This window comes from Prionailurus viverrinus, chromosome A3 (assembly GCF_022837055.1).
Source record: "Prionailurus viverrinus isolate Anna chromosome A3, UM_Priviv_1.0, whole genome shotgun sequence".
In the NCBI taxonomy this organism is placed as follows: Eukaryota; Metazoa; Chordata; class Mammalia; order Carnivora; family Felidae; genus Prionailurus; species Prionailurus viverrinus.
This window is the reverse complement of record NC_062563.1, coordinates 9579821-9595699: the sequence shown is the minus strand read 5'-3', so window position 1 is coordinate 9595699 and position 15879 is coordinate 9579821. Positions and strand designations below refer to the sequence as shown.

At 44.8% G+C, this 15879-nt stretch overlaps 1 long non-coding RNA gene across 1 annotated transcript in view; it reads left to right on the top strand.

Moving 5' to 3' along the window:
* Positions 1 to 3179: 3179 nt before the first annotated feature.
* The window catches only part of LOC125163084 (uncharacterized), a 36882-nt gene continuing 24182 nt past the window's right edge, over positions 3180 to 15879 (top strand). The window contains exon 1 of the long non-coding RNA XR_007151270.1: positions 3180 to 3292. This is a non-coding gene — a long non-coding RNA (uncharacterized LOC125163084). The remainder of the gene's footprint in view (positions 3293 to 15879) is intronic.

Below are 15879 nucleotides of genomic sequence, written 5' to 3'. Positions count from 1 at the left end.
ATAGTGTCAAGATCAAGTGAATTGTTCTGGAGTTTGCACAATTAATAGAGTCTTCTAAGTCTCTAGATTTAGAGGATGTCACCAGGGTTTCTAGCTTTCTTAATCCCAGGGGAGCGGTTTGTGACTACCTCCTTCCATCCATGTTTCCTGAATTACCTTCTTCTTTCTCTTAGAAAAAGTCTTGGGGGGCACCTGGGTGGCTCAGTCGGTTAAGCATCCAACGTCAGCTCAGGTCATGATCTCACAGTTTGTGGGTTTGAGCCCCGCATCGGGCTCTGTGCTGCCAGCTCAGAGCCTGGAGCCTGCTTTGGATGCTGTGTCCCCCGCTCTCTCTGCCTCTCCCCACTCACGCTCTGTCTCTCTCAAAAATAAACGTTAAAAAATAAAAAAAAAAAGAAAAAAGTCTTGGAAAATAAGTGAGATTTTCCCAGTAGCCACCAGTTCCTTGTTCTGCATACAGTTGATTAGATCTCTCTCATCCTTCCTCCCCATGAGTTTCCAGGGTCCCATTTACAGACTTTCAGCATGGCAAACGCAGGCAACTACCTTTGGAGAACAGAAATACCACTGCTGTGATTCAGTCAGCCATGCTCCTTTGTCCTTCTGTTATTTTGTGTTAAATGTCTTAACCTGTCAGTGAAATGCCCGCTTGAGTAGGTGAAGACACATGGCAAGAAATGAGAAGCCAGAGGCCAGTTCTCCCCAAACCTAATTCACGGTTCTGACATGCAGCACAGCCGGGCTATGTTGATGGCTCTCTTTTCACCAGGGTTTACCTTCCTCTGGCCTCAGTTCTGTTCTCCACAGTCCACCCTCAAATCTCACATCGTGTGAGCACCGAATTTATCCAGGGCCATGGCAACCTTTCCTTAGTGGGCTTCTCTGAGCTGCTCCTTCCGTGGGGCTTAGTTCCAAATCTCTGATCTCAAGCCAGATTAGAATTTCAGAGCTAATGATCAACAGCGCATCAAGCTTCTTTCATATTCCATATCCGATTTTCTACTCAAAGCTGGCGGTTTTTATAGGAAAGAGGCTTCCAGGAAAGAAGCTGTTAAAAAGCAGAGTTGTTGTTGTTGTTGTTGTTGAAGTGTATCTCTGCAACTTCCAGCTCCTTTACTTACCTAGTCATGAGGCAACTTGATGTTTCCCTCAGTTCTTACAAGTGCATTTAGCGCTGCCTCCACAGCAGATCAGCAGAGAGTGCCATGTTGTGGGTATGGCGCCATGGCAGCCATTGTGGGGAGGTTTCTGCAGAAACATAAGGAAAGTCTTTGCCCTTGGGGGTTTTGCACTGTGCTTGAGGAAATGGGATATAGGCACCCACAGGGAAGGTGAGATAACTAAACAAGAGGTAAACCATACTGGAAAGCAATAATCCAAGAAGTGGCAAGCAGTATATATACATTTTTTTTTTTTAAAGATATGGCCCATTGTTCAGGAAGAAGAAAATTTGCTCTGGTCTTCAAGAGCGTTTTGATGTCTCCGGGTAGAAGATGAGGTTTGAGGGAGAAAACACATGCTATGGGGAAATTAGAAAAAGAAAAGTCGGTATATGTCAAATGCTAAAGGGAAAATATGAAGGTGGGTTCAAGGTGCCGTGTGCTGACCAGCGACAGTGCAGGGGCCACCAAGGAGTGGGTAGAGGTAAGCCTACAGGGGTAGCAGGGGCCAGGCCTCAGGGAACCTAAAATCTCGTTCCATCGTGATGGAATTGGAGCTTTATCCCATAGACAATGGGAAGTCTTGAAGCTTGCATCCAAATTAAAACCATTTCTTGACTACCTTCGCTTTCACTCATGGCCCCCATCTAATCCCCATTCCAAAAAGCAGAAACAGACTTATTCTTCTGAAACAAAAATCCAACCCTGTCATTCCTTCCTTCTGCCAGATGGTTTCCGGTGACACTTAAATAAAATCCACATTCCACACCGCAGCTTCCATGGTCTTGTGTGATCTGGCCCCACCTCATTTTAGGCATCTGTGCCCCCAGATTACAATGTCCCAGCCACACTGTCCTGCTTGATCCCATAAATCTTATTTCTACCAAGGAACCCTCTACTTGCTAAGCCTCTGGCTTGGACCTTCCCTCCTCTGGATTTGTCTGTGGCCAATTCCTTCTCCACATTTACCCTCCTTGAAGTGTTGTGGTTTGATTCTGGTATATTTTTCACAGCTCTCAATACTGTCTAATATTACCATATATATTATATATATATTTATAAATATTGTTTATGTAATATGTATACTATGTAATTTAATTAGTCAATTAATTAATTTGCTTCTCCACTAGGAACTCTGTCTTGATTATCCTAGTATATTACGCGCTCATCCTAATGCTTAGTATGGTGCGTGGCATAAGTAAGTTACAATAAATATTTGTTGAGGGGATGAATGGACGGGGTAGAGATCAACATAGAAAGATGAATTATGGAATAACATTAATTCATCCATCCCATATTTATCAAGGTATTCTTTGCTAGTGGCTGAGGATACAGTGCTAAAGAAAAGAGGGGCGCCTGGGTGGCGCAGTCGGTTAAGCGTCCGACTTCAGCCAGGTCACGATCTCGCGGTCCTTGAGTTCGAGCCCCGCGTCGGGCTCTGGGCTGATGGCTCGGAGCCTGGAGCCTGTTTCCGATTCTGTGTCTCCCGTTCTCTCTGCCCCTCGCCCGTTCATGCTCTGTCTCTCTCTGTCCCAAAAATAAATAAACGTTGAAAAAAAAAATTAAAAAAAAAAAAAAAAAGAAAAGAGATATTCCCTGCCACCATGGCGCCTCCAGGTAAGGGGGCCATCGTTTAGCAAATGACGTCAAATGCGGTGAATGCTATAGGAGAAAAGACGCAGGTGGCTAAGACAATGTACAACAAGGGAAGCTCTTCTAGACCATGGAGTGTGGAAGACTTCTCTGAGGACCACATTCTGAGCAGTTTGGTGAGGAAGGAGGTGGGCTAAGAGAAGGCTACTCCAGGCAAAAGGAATAGCATGTGTGGGGCAGCAGGATAAGACGTCATGGATGTACCCCAAGAACCAAAAAGTGGCCAGGATTCCAGCTTCTGGCAGGGTTCCAGGGTGGAGAAAGCAATGTCATGAAGTCATAGAGGCCATCGGTCACCAAGTTCTGAAGGAAGCCATGAAAGGAACTTTAGATTTTACCCAGAGTATTAAAAAGCCATTGAAGAGGCTTGTGATCAGATCTGAGTTTTCCGCAGACCTCTTTGGCCTTTGTGTGGCTTGTGGACACCAAAGGGAGTGACGTGCAGGGTGATGAGTTGGCGGGTAGCTGCAGTTGCCCAGGTGAGAAATTAGTAAGGTAGTGGTGGTAGAAGAAAATCCTCATATTTGGGAGATATTTGGAGGTAGGCATTTTCTCCATAATTATCTGGATGCGTGAGGTGAGAGATAGAAGACCAGAGGTCTGGTCTTTCGGCCTCAGTTTATGGTTCCTAGGAAACAGATGGACAGGTAGTGTCATTGGCTAAGATTGGCACTTTCCTGGAAAGAAGGTTAGTTCAATTTGGGATATGTTGAATCAAGGTACCTCGAGAGGGGCACCTGGGTGGCTCAGTCGGTTAAGTGTCTGACTTTGGCTCAGGTCAGGATCTCGCGGTTCGTGGGTTCGAGCCCCGCGTCGGGCTCTGTGCTGACAGCTCGGAGCCTGGAGCCTGCTTCGGATTCTGCGTCTCCCTGTCTCCCTGCTCCTCCCCCGCTCACACTCTGTCTCTCTCTCTCTCTCTCTCTCTCTCTCTCTCTCTCTCTCTCTCTCAAAAATAAATAAACATAAAAAAAATTAAAAAAAAAAGATACCTCGAGACGCTTGATTTCCCATTTACGGAGATGTTGAATTGGAAATAATAATCAAGGAATGGCATAATGGTGGTCAGCTCCAAGGGGCAGCAACAAGAATGGCAAAGAAAAGATGTAAGGTTTTTTTTTTTCCCCGTGTGCTTGTGAATAACCCTCTCTCTCCATCCCCACCCCCCTCAAAGGCCTAGCTGCAATTCTAGATATTAAACATGTGAATAAAATCCCAATCTTGAGTAGGCAACGGGAGGAAAGAAGGAATTTCTGAAAAAAGCCTGATTCACTGTTCATGTTTGCGCCAAATTACTGTATTTAAAGGGAGAAAATATGATTTTCCAAATTATGAAAAACACCTTAAGTGTCCTTTTAAAACCGTAATAGATCCTCTCCTGCAAAGAACATTTTGCACTGCAGAAATTAGTATAAATGTTGCTCTATTTTATGGCATAGGGAGACGAGGAAATGTGGCTACCAGCTTTTTATTAAACTCTGGACAAATTGGGGAGGATGTTTCCTGCTATTTGAAAGAAATGACTGATCTTGTTTTGATTTGGAAACGTTGAGGAGGTCGCGGAAGGAAAGCTGCAGAAACGGCTTAACACAGCTCTGGGGTGCATTTGGCAGGAAGTTTAGTGTGGGTTTTTTTCATGGGGAAATTAGGGGAAAAGGTGACTTTTATTGCTGAAATTAATTTTATTGCCGCACTAACTAACCCTCTTCCTCCTTCCTCCTTGCTATCACACAGAGATAAAAAGGTGACGAGAAATGCCTTTTCAGACACCATGGCTTCTCGTAGTGGTTGGAGATTCTGGCGGCCAAATGTTAGGTTTGTAAATATAGCCCAGAAAACTGCAAAGCTCCAAACAGATACATAAAGAATGAGGAATCTGATTAAGAAACGAGCATTTATATTTTTACTGGGTTTTACTTTTAACATAAAACATCTTGAAAAAAGTTTTATGATTTAGCATTTATGAATGACTAGATTTTAAGAGAATTGTAATATTTTTTTAGGGTATTTCAGCTCTATGAGTTATTTCTTGTAGATTCAGATAATGACATTATAAATCTTTCTGTGGAGGCAATTACTAAGGCAGAAATAGCCTATTCCCCATTGGCTCTTAGGTTCAGCTTACTGACATATTACAAGCAGGCTTACCGTGGTCATTAAAAACTGATCTGGGATTTATTGTACCTCTTTAAACTCTCAGTACTTTGAAAAGTATTGAACAGAAAGGAATACAAAGTGAAGTTACAAAGAAGGCCAGCAAGGCCATCGGGAGAAAAGCAAGTATCATGAAAATGGAGCATGAGGTTTCTAACAGAGGCAAGGACACGCTTGCCGAGTACGGATTTTCATCTGAAACAGTTTCCACTATAATGTGAGAATTGAGACTCAAAGAGACGTTGGTGTAAGATACCACACAAAAGGTAAAGCGGGGTTTTTTTAACCTTACGGAGAAGGGCCCCACCTGGAGACGTGGAGCATCACGGAAGGAGAACAGTCATCTCTGGCCAGCAAGGCATCCGATGCTCCCACGACAAGGGCCACTTACGTGTGGGTGGAAATAAACAAGAGCTTTCGCGTAGACGTCTGGATTCCCTCATTATCTTACTCGCTCCGAGTCACTGGTCTCGACTCTCTGCTTCTCCCCAGATGATATCGGAATACCTTTTCTGGGAAAAGCTATGCCCAGCAATGTTCTAAGCAGATGTGTCCTATCAGCACAAAGACGTGGAGGTGAGGGAAATCACAGTTGGAGACAAGGCCGAGCAAGGAGAAAGACTTTGTGAAGAAATGCGTTTAGGCTCGACCCTTCATCCACAGAAATCAAGGCGAGGCAGTTATGGCGAGGGCACCAATGAGTTCCTTCTTCCCAGAGGTGCTTGTTGAACCCTGTGGACCCCTTCCCTCTTTTGAATGCAAATCCAGAGACAACTTGAAAATGCTTTTATCACCTTGCACAAGGCACCAGTGGAAAGTGTTGGGTTTGTTTATTTTACCATTTGAGGTTTTCTTAATGCTACCGTCCGGTGACATGTTCATCACCTTTAAGGCAAAATACTTCACTAAAAATAAAACAAGAACACCCACCACACCTCCATACTGTTCTGTTTGCCTAAAACCCTGTTTTCTTCCCATTCCTCAGCTCTCGACTCAGATGCCACTGCCTCGGTGAGTCCTTTCCAGACCTTATGCTCGCGTTCCATCCCGGTCACCTTACAGGGCACCCTTTCTGTTTCTTTACAGAGCTGGCCAACTTTTTCTGTAACAGGTCACACAGCAAATATTTTAGGCTTTGTGGAGCACACAGTGTATGTCTTAACTAGTCAGCACTCCACGGTGGCACAAAAGCAGCACAGATGATGCATAAACCGTGTTCTAATAAAACTTTACTTACCGGAACAGTCTGCGGGCCATTGTTTGCCAACCCCTGCTTTCAGAGAAACTAAAGTCTGAAGTTTTTGTGTGCGTTTATTTATTTTCCAGATTTTTATGTTTCCCTCCGTTAGAATTTGGGATTCCTGAGGCCAGTGGTGTAATCTACTGAGGTCGTCACTATCTCCTGAGCACAGAAAGGCTAGTACATATTAGGTGTTCAATAAATACCTGCTGAATAAATCAACCAAATGTCTCTGTTAAGTGGTGGTTGTGCTACTGTACTCTCTTGTTGTGAATTACAAAGCGAATCCATACTTTCTTTGAAAGTAACTTAATTTTTAAAAATTAAGAACTTTGGTTTATTTGTAAAACAAAATGTTGGCATTAACATACCCTGAATTAATTTGGGGTTTGCCTTACGGTTTGGTTCAAACCTTTAATTCAGATTTCCCTCAGATCAGATTGAATCAGATTTGAAAGCTTCAATCCATAACACATTGTTTCATGGATTTCATGCAAATATTATAGCCCATGGAAATTTAAAGCTCCATAGCTCATGGAACTTTATTCATATAAAGGGTGTGAGTTCTGGTTGGCTCACTTACTAAAGAGTTCCATTTCTTTTAATTTTTTTTAATGTTTGTTTATTTTTGAGAGACAGAGAGAGAGAGAGAGAGAGACAGAGAGAAAGAGTGGGCACGAGCAGGGGAAGGGCAGAGAGAGAAGGGGAGAGAATCTGAAGCAGACTTTGCACTGAGAGCCCGATGCAGGGCTCAAACTCACAAACCCTGGGATCATGACCTGAGCCAAAGTCAGACGCTTAACCAACCGAGCCACTGCCCCTAAAGAGTTCCATTTCATTGTTGTCTGCATACCAGGTCAGCCTTCTGTCCTTCTGTCCTTATGTTCAACCGTAGGTCCTAACATAGCCTATCAGATGAAATGGTTCTGTTTTCTGACAGTTTGAGATATTAAAATTCTTCCCACAGTTTCAGACATATTCTTTTTTTTTTTTTTTTTTTTTTTAATGTATTTTTGAGAGAGAGAAAAACAGAGACAGGGACAGAGTGTGAGCCGGGAAGGGGGAGAGAGGGAGAGACCAGAATCTGAAGCAGGCTCCAGGCTCTGAGCGGTCAGCACAGAGCCCGATGCAAGGCTCAAACTCACAAACTGTGAGATCACGACCTGAGCCGAAGTCAGACACTTAACCGACCGGGCCACCCAGGTGCCCCTCAGACGTATTCTTTATTCCTAATCCTGGTACATCCGGAACTCTTATTGTGTGGTTTTCCAGTTAGACTTCCCGTGTATGTGTAGTGATTATGGAAGACAGGTGGAGTTGTTTGAAGGGGTATCATTCCAGTGGAATTAATTTGCGAAGCTCCTTGACTGGAAATCTTCATGGAAATGTAGCTATTTGTACTAATTATGTTATTGCCATGTGTGAGCTGGTTTAGAAACCAGCATTTGACATTTTTTTCAGAGCGGGTTTACCGGACTCTTCTTCTATGTGTCACTGAAGAGTTTTGGATTTGGCAGAAATCACTTGAGATATAGTGAGATGTCTCCCTTTTCTTTGATTCGGTTCACCATTAAGAAAAGTAGCTTCACTAGAATGGAAGGAGAGAATTTTGCTGCCCTCTAAGACTCACTTCCTTTTTAAAAAATATTTTTTCCTGGGGTGCCTGGGTGGCTCAGTCGGTTAAGCGTCCAACTTCGGCTCAAGTCATGATCTCGCGGTTCGTGAGTTCGAGCCCCGCGTCGGGCTCTGTGCTGACAGCTCGGAGCCTGGAGCCTGTTTCAGATTCTGTGTCTCCCTCTCTCTCTCTGACCCTCCCCTGTTCATGCTCTGTCTCTCTCTGTCTCAAAAATAAATAAACGTTAAAAAAAATAAAAATATTTTTTCTAATGTTTATTTACTTATTTTGATAGAGTGTGCATGAGTAGGGGAGGCAGAGCGAGAGAGAGAGGGAGAGAGAGAGAGACAGGGAGGGAGAGAGAGAATCCCGAGCAGGTTCTGGACTGTCAGCACAGAGCCTGATGGGGGCTCAAACTCATGAACTGAGGTCATGACCTGAGCCAAAATCAAGAGTTAGACGTTTAAGTGACTGAGCCACCCAGATGCTCCAAGACTCGCTTCTAATTGAGGAAGGGTTCTTGTGGATCTGAGCTCTCCTAGACAGCCCTCTAAGCCAGCAGCATGCTCGTTGATTTGCACTTGAACAATAGTAAGATTTTGTTATTGTTGCTAAGTATTGTATTCATTTATTTTTTATTGACTTCAGACATTTGGAAAGTCATTGGTAGGTCATAATGGAGAATGAGGGGATGTCAACAATGTGAGCTCAGTCTAGGAATGAGTGTGGCAGTCATGTGTTGACTTTCATTTTCCTACCATCCCATTGCATGGTTAGGCTGGGAGTAGGGTTGGCCTCTCTTTCCTCATGCTAGGTATTCCTCTAAGCCTTTAATTATGATTGTCCACTCTGTGACATGGGACCCAGATTGGGCCTCTCATAATAGGGGACTCATTATCTGCATCACTCTGCTTGTCCAGGCATCATGTTAACTAGTTGAGCCGCTGAGAGTCTTTTCTGGAAATGGCAAGTAGACACTGAAGAGAAGAAGTCTGCTTTCCATGGGGGTCTCTGAGCTTCAAGCCAGGGATCCTGGGGAGGAAGGGGTGGGGGGTCATCTCCTCTACCATCCAAGCAAAACTAAGTAGGGCTAAAGTGGAGAAAAAGAGGGAGCCCAGATACCATCATTTGAACTTCTGGACCAGCTGTACCCAAAATTAACTCTGCCCCTGGACTTCCCAACTATATGAGCCAATCAGTCCTCCCCTTTTTAACTCAGTCTTTTGATTTGGGTTTTCTGCCATTTACAACCAAAAGAATCCTGGCTAATATGGCTATTTCCTACATTCTCTTTTTTTTTTAACGTTTTTTATTTATTACTGACAGACAGAGCGTGAACAGGGGAGGAGCAGAGAGAGAGGGAGACACAGAATCGGAAGCAGGCTCCAGGCTCTGAGCTGTCAGCACAGAGCTTGACATGGGACCCGAACTCAAACTGCGAGCTCATGACCTGAGCCTAAGTCAGACACTAAGCCACCCAGGCGCCCCAATAGTGTATTCTAAATAACACTTACTCTTGTACAAACCCCTTTGGATATTACACACTTGAGTTTGAGTAGACAGCTGTTTTGTTTTACCTGCTCAATATTCTTTCCCTTTTGACAATAGAATCCCTCTGTCCAGTGGAGAACCCATCCCATCTGGTTTGGGTAGAGTTTATACCATTCATCCAACCTTGACCCCTGCACCAAAACCTCCAGAAGTGAATATCCTGCACAAACTGGTCAGAATATTCCATTCTCTGGCCACAGTGATTGTTTTAGAGATGGACACATGATCCAGGTTTGGCCAGTAAGAGTTCTCACAAGGATTTTTGTCAGAGCTCAAGGAAAAGATGTTCTCTCTTTCTCTCTTTTTTTCAACATTCATTTTTGAGAGAGAGGTAGACAGACAGAGTGTGAGCTGGGGAGGCGCAGAGAGAGAGGGAGACAGAATCCGAAGCAGGCTCCAGGCTCTGAGCTGTCAGCACAGAGCCCGACGTGGGGCTCGAACTCACAAACCGCGAGATCATGACCTGAGCCGAAGTCGGACGCTTCACCGACTGAGCCCCCCAGGCGCCCCAGTTTTTCCTGCATTCTTAACTTTAACCTGCTCCTCTAACCAACAGCTCTGTGATATAAAGTTTTACTCTAGCAAATATCTTTTAAGCAATTTACGCTTAAATGAATATTCTGACATTTTATTCTACATATTCATTGTTGGGGATCTGTATAAAATGTAAAAACTTTCAACGTTTATTTATTTTTGGGACAGAGAGAGACAGAGCATGAATGGGGGAGGGGCAGAGAGAGAGGGAGACACAGAATCGGAAACAGGCTCCAGGCTCTGAGCCATCAGCCCAGAGCCTGACGCGGGGCTTGAACTCACGGACCGCGAGATCGTGACCTGGCTGAAGTCGGACGCTTCACCGACTGCGCCACCCAGGCGCCCCTAAAATGTAAAAACTTTAATTGCTCACAAGAACCTAGTATTTCTATAAAACCGGTTCTTAATTAGAGAGATACATCCGACTCTTCTTGAGTTACTGATTCATTTGATTTGTTTGGAGTAGACCAGGTGTGTGCTTAAAACAACAAAAACTGCCCAGATATGCCTGGTTGAAAACCACAGCTCTATAGGTTTGATGACTTATTTATTAATAGCATTTTTATTAATTCCTGGATTTGGACCCTACAGATTATTTTGATTGAAGTCTCTTTTGCTAGCCAAAAGTCTCAAGGAGAACTCAGCTTGGGTCTTGTGCCTATTGAAAAATATTCTTTGTGGCCAGAGGGGAAGAAAATTCTATTTACTGTGACCTGGGCCACCCATCTTTGAAACAAAGAGAACTGTACCCCCCACCTCCCGCCCCGCTGCCACCATATGAATTGAGTACGATCCATTTGTAGGGTGAAGACAGCTGTCCCCAAAGAACAGGATTTTGGTGAAATAAAGTAATATAACACAGGAATAGCCAAATGGAAGCCATGCATTGGGCAGGTGTGGGGGAAGGAGGACGGAGATTCCATGCCTTCTCCGGGCACTCGACCTTCCCAGCATCTCCATGTTTCCCAACCTTCAGTTAGGGTTTTTGTGGAGGCTTCATTATGTATGTGACATTGATTAAATCATTGAGATTGAACTCAATCTCCAGCCCCTCTCCCCTCCCCTGAAGGTTGGAGGATGGGACAAAAAGTTTCAACCCTCTAAACTAGGGCTGGTTCTCCCTAGCAACTGGTGCCCCCATCCTTAAGGGTTTTCCAAAAGTCACCTCATCAACATAAACTCAGGTGTGGTTGGAAGGGGCTTGTTATGAATAACAAAAGATTCTCTTTCACCTTTATAACTACTCTTATCACTTATGAAATTCCAAGGATTTAACAGCTGTGGGCCAGGAGCAAGGACAAAGACCTAGTAATGTTGGCTCAAAACCTAGACTTGGCTAATCACACTCATCTCAGACCTTTGAGCCCAAACTGTTGCAAAGAGGAACAGTGTAGACCCTTGGCTGCATTAGCCAGTGAGGTAGAGAATCTTACTTGAGATCATTTTTGGGTTCTCAGGTAAGGCAGACCTGTCTTCCACTCGTTGAAATAATTTTGGTTTTGTCATTAGTATAATCACCGACAAATTAGCAGGAATCGAATGGCTCATGGCCTCTACCTTTCAGGAATTATTCTTTAGACATAGGGAGGTAGGATACTCTGCTTCTCTATGAAGTTCATCCCTTAACTTTACGTCACTGCTGTGGAGCTGACAGATACTTTCATCTAGCTTTTGTTAGTTGTTTGTTTAATTTGGTTTCTGTTTGTTTGGTGCTGCTGATTTTGCATATGTATGAACTATCATGCATTCTTCCCGAATCGTTTTATTTCACGGAATGCTTCACTATTTTGGAAAGAGTAAGTTTCATCAAAGTTGACTGAAATATACTTTTTTTTTGGTAAAACTCATCCAATTTCTCATTCATGTGCATTATAAATTGGGAACGATATTGCATTATGGAGTGGAGGAATGCCACGCCCCCACTCATCCCGCAACCAATAGGTTTCATCATCAACTTTTTATACAGGGAGACGGCAAAGGCCACTGGTCCCATGGGGGTCCTAAGAGTGAGTGCATCGGGGAAGGATGCGGTGCATTTGCAGAACTTGTTTTGTTCTCTGTCTCACCTATGCCCCCCTTCTCTCTTCTCTCTCTCCCTACGGTGCAGATTTCTTCCTTGGACTCACCCTTTGAGCATTCTGAATGCTTCTGTCCCGAGATGCTGCCTTTCTTGTGGCCACAAGCCAGTGGAGAAAGACCTGATAGGCATTCTGCCCCCATCCCTTGAATTTACATTCTCTCATCCCCTACACTATTCCATTGTGCATATATAACCAGGCTGCCTGAAGACACGGGGAAATTCTGCAGTGAAGGCAGACACAGCAGTGAGAGTAAATAGATTCGCAACTCGGGTCATGGTCTTTGGTCTTAATATGATTCTGGTTGATTGTTCGTTGAAGAGAAAAACAAATGGAGAGCCTCCAAGTCACTACCGCAGCTCTTAGTATGTCAGCATCCGAAATCACATTTTCGGAGTTAGCGGATGCTTCATTTATTTCACAAATATTCATTCACGGCCACTTGCCCGGCGCATTTCGTCTGACGGCACTTTGTGCAAGAATGGCGGCCTCCTTGCCCTCGCGGAGCTTGTAATCTAGCCGAGGAGACAGAGCAAAAACTGATGAGCACAGAGCATCAGTGAAAGGCTTGTGAACCGTGCTCACGGCTCGGGATGCCGAGAGAGAACATCGGCAGAGGGTGGGGCGTGCTCAGGGAAAGCCTGTTAGGGGATGTGACCTTGACACTGACACCCCTCCATGGGGTAGGGAAGAGCAAAGTATCGTGGGCAACAGAAGAACGCGTCCAAGGCAACCGTCCAAATGACAGCCAGAATAAAGCGAAAATTCCCCGAGCATATCCTTCAGCAGCAATTGCAATCATATGCTGCTGATTGGCTCAAAAGAAAGTGGCAAGAGGTCTGGAAACTCGTCCTGACCATGCCTTCCCGGTGCCAGGATGTGTGCGTGTGCGTTTGCTCAAGCGGCGCTGTTTTTCCACTTCCTCATTTTCCTAATGCCATCACGCAGCTGCCTCACCTGATGCCAGTCTCTAAATGAGGCAGCAGCTCTGGATCCAGGGAAACAAAGGGGAAGGTTGCCATAGTAACAGAGGCCAAGGAGAACCGCTCCTCCTCCCGCTCACCAGAGTCCCCCTCTCCAGGGAAGGCCGTGGAGACGCCCCTCGGCCACCACGGTCTTCCCAGCGGTGGGGCCGGCAGGGTCTTGCCCCAGCACTCAGCTCGTTTGCCAACGACATGCCTTACAGCAGCTCAGGAAGGTTACCCAGTCCTCAGTTGCCGAGCAGTTGCCAGTTCGATGTTTCTAGAGTGGATCTATTCCTTTGGAATCATTTCCTCATTGCTGCTGCCCCTCTCTCTCCCCGTCAGTCTCCGTGCACATAAAAGATGCAGCACCCTGTGTCTGAGACACAGTACCCCGCCTCCATGTACCAGGCAAAATCATAGTGCCCCCTTCCCGTACGGTGGTATGAGTCGTTGACCAAAGTTCTATGATATATCGCTGTTCCCACCGCGGGGAAGAGTGATTTCTTGAAATATTCATCATGTTCTGATCAATTTGAACAGATCGTGGTATCTGTAAAAAGATAATACTTGACAGCAAATGAATTGAAGCTGTTTTAATTGGACTGAAGTTCCCTTGTGAGAGTTTAATGTTTTTTTAATTGACATTTCCAGGAGTCTATCCCAGCGAAGTGGGGGTCTCCTGATGAAACGCCAGCCTCACCCACTTTTGCCTGCTCAGGAATGACTCCTATTTCCAAGTGAAACCAAAGTCTGACTTCACACAGTTTTTCCATTCTAGTGCTTGGTCCTCTTGGATGCTTCTCTGAACTTTTAGAGACTACTTCCTGGTCCATCATTGCTTATGTTTTCAGTTGTCTTTGGGGATGCAGGAAAGAGACATGCGTTAAGAGCATAGAGTTTGGAGTCTTGGAACTGGGTTCTGAGGCGAGTTCTATCGCTGTCTGGGGTCAGAGGTTGGCCAGGTTCCTTACCTTCTTTTTATTTTTAATTTTTTTAATGTTAATTTGTTTTTGACAGAGAGAGAGAGAGAGAGAGAGAGAGAGAGAGAGAGAGAGAGGGAGAGGGCATGCACAAGCAGGAGAGGGGCAGAGAGAGAGGGAGACACAGAATCCAAAGCAGGCTCCAGGCTCTGAGCTGTCAGCATAGAGCCTGACGTGGAGCTCAAACTCACGAACTGTGAGATCATGACCTGGGCCGAAGTCGGCCGCTTAACTGACAGGGCCACCCAGGTGCCCCAAGCTATTTATTTTCTGAGCAGCCTCAGTTGTGCATCTATAGAATGGGTGTACTAATGGGATCTATTTCCCAGGGTTATTTATGGAGAGGGTTAAATGGGTCAGCGTGTCTCAAGGGCTTAGTGCAAGGCCAAGCATAAGTAAATAGTATTTCATGTAATAATAAATAAATAATATTTATCACCAAGATGGTGACAGACGGGACGATGGTGGTGAGAGTGCCCACCTCATCTGTGCACAGCACTGTGGGCTCCCCGAGGACAGCAGTCAGCCCCTCTTTCTTCAAATCGCACGTGGCGATGTTAAAAGATGATTAGTATTAAAAAAAATAAAAAATAAATAAAAGATGATTAGTATTAAAAAAATAAAAAGATGATTAGTATTTATCATAACAAATGCTTAAACATTATTTAATTAAACTACATTAATGAAGGAGTTTATTTCTTCTTCATCCCAATTGTTAACGGTAGCCCACCCCCTCCCCCCACCAAGTTCAACTTTGGTTCTGATAGGAATTTTAAGAAGAAGTGCAATAATTTATTTTGTGGGGCCACGCTCCAGTGTCCTCTTACGCTTCATCTGGCAAAGTGCTTTTTTATTTCTCGCTGCCACCAATACCAGAGCTTCGGCTGCTGGAAACAGATGAGGACTCTCCACTCCACATGGAACTTGCTTTGTGACAGTCGCTAATCCTGCTTGGCTCAGCAGTTTGGAATGGCGGATCCCATAGAGAGCATTCTTCAGCAAGGAGCGAAAAGCAACGTGTGAATGTATAGAAAATACTCTCAAGGTAGTGTCTTAGCCTTTGGAAATGCTTCAAATTGTTACCTGGGAGATCTTAACTACAGGGAATTCTTCAGAAGCGTTCTGTCCTCAGCCGTGACACTGGTAAGGACTCTAACTGGGTAGGAAGCTGTCCTGTGGAAGGAGAGGTGGTTCTCAAGTAGGCATCAGGTGGGACAGACAGTTTGGTCCATGACAGATGCCCGTTTCCCTGACAAGGGTTCAAAGACCCCTTAGAGATGCGAGACCATATCCTCTGCGTGGGAATGTTCCTAGGCTTAAGGTACTGCCCTTATAAATAAAATTCTCTTTGTAGGAAGGGGATAGATCCGTGTGTCTAGGCAGTTGAGGGAATCACAACGGATGCCTTAAATATATTGCTCGAATTGATTTTACAGAGTGGAAGAACGATGTTTTCTTGTTCTAATTAAAAACAAGTAAGTGTATCGTTTAACGTGAAGCTGAAATAATATTAGCCAATGTGTGAATGTTAGCTCAACTTCTGGACACTGCTCTCTGTTTTACTGAATACATATAGGAAAACGCATAGGTCTTAACTGTACCGCTCAGTGGGCCTGACAGATGTGTACGTCCGCGTAACAAACACCCCGAATAGACCAGAATTTAGCAAACTGCAATCCCGCGGCCAAATCTAGCCGGTGGAGTGTTTTTGTGTGGCCTCTCAGTTAAGAAGGGATTTTTACATGTTTTTTTTAATTTTTTTTTCAATGTTTATTTATTTATTCGGGACAGAGAGAGACAGAGCATGAACGGGGGAGGGGCAGAGAGAGAGGGAGACACAGAATCGGAAACAGGCTCCAGGCTCCGAGCCATCAGCCCAGAGCCTGACGCGGGGCTCGAACTCACGGAGCGCGAGATCGTGACCTGGCTGAAGTCGGACGCTTCACCGACTG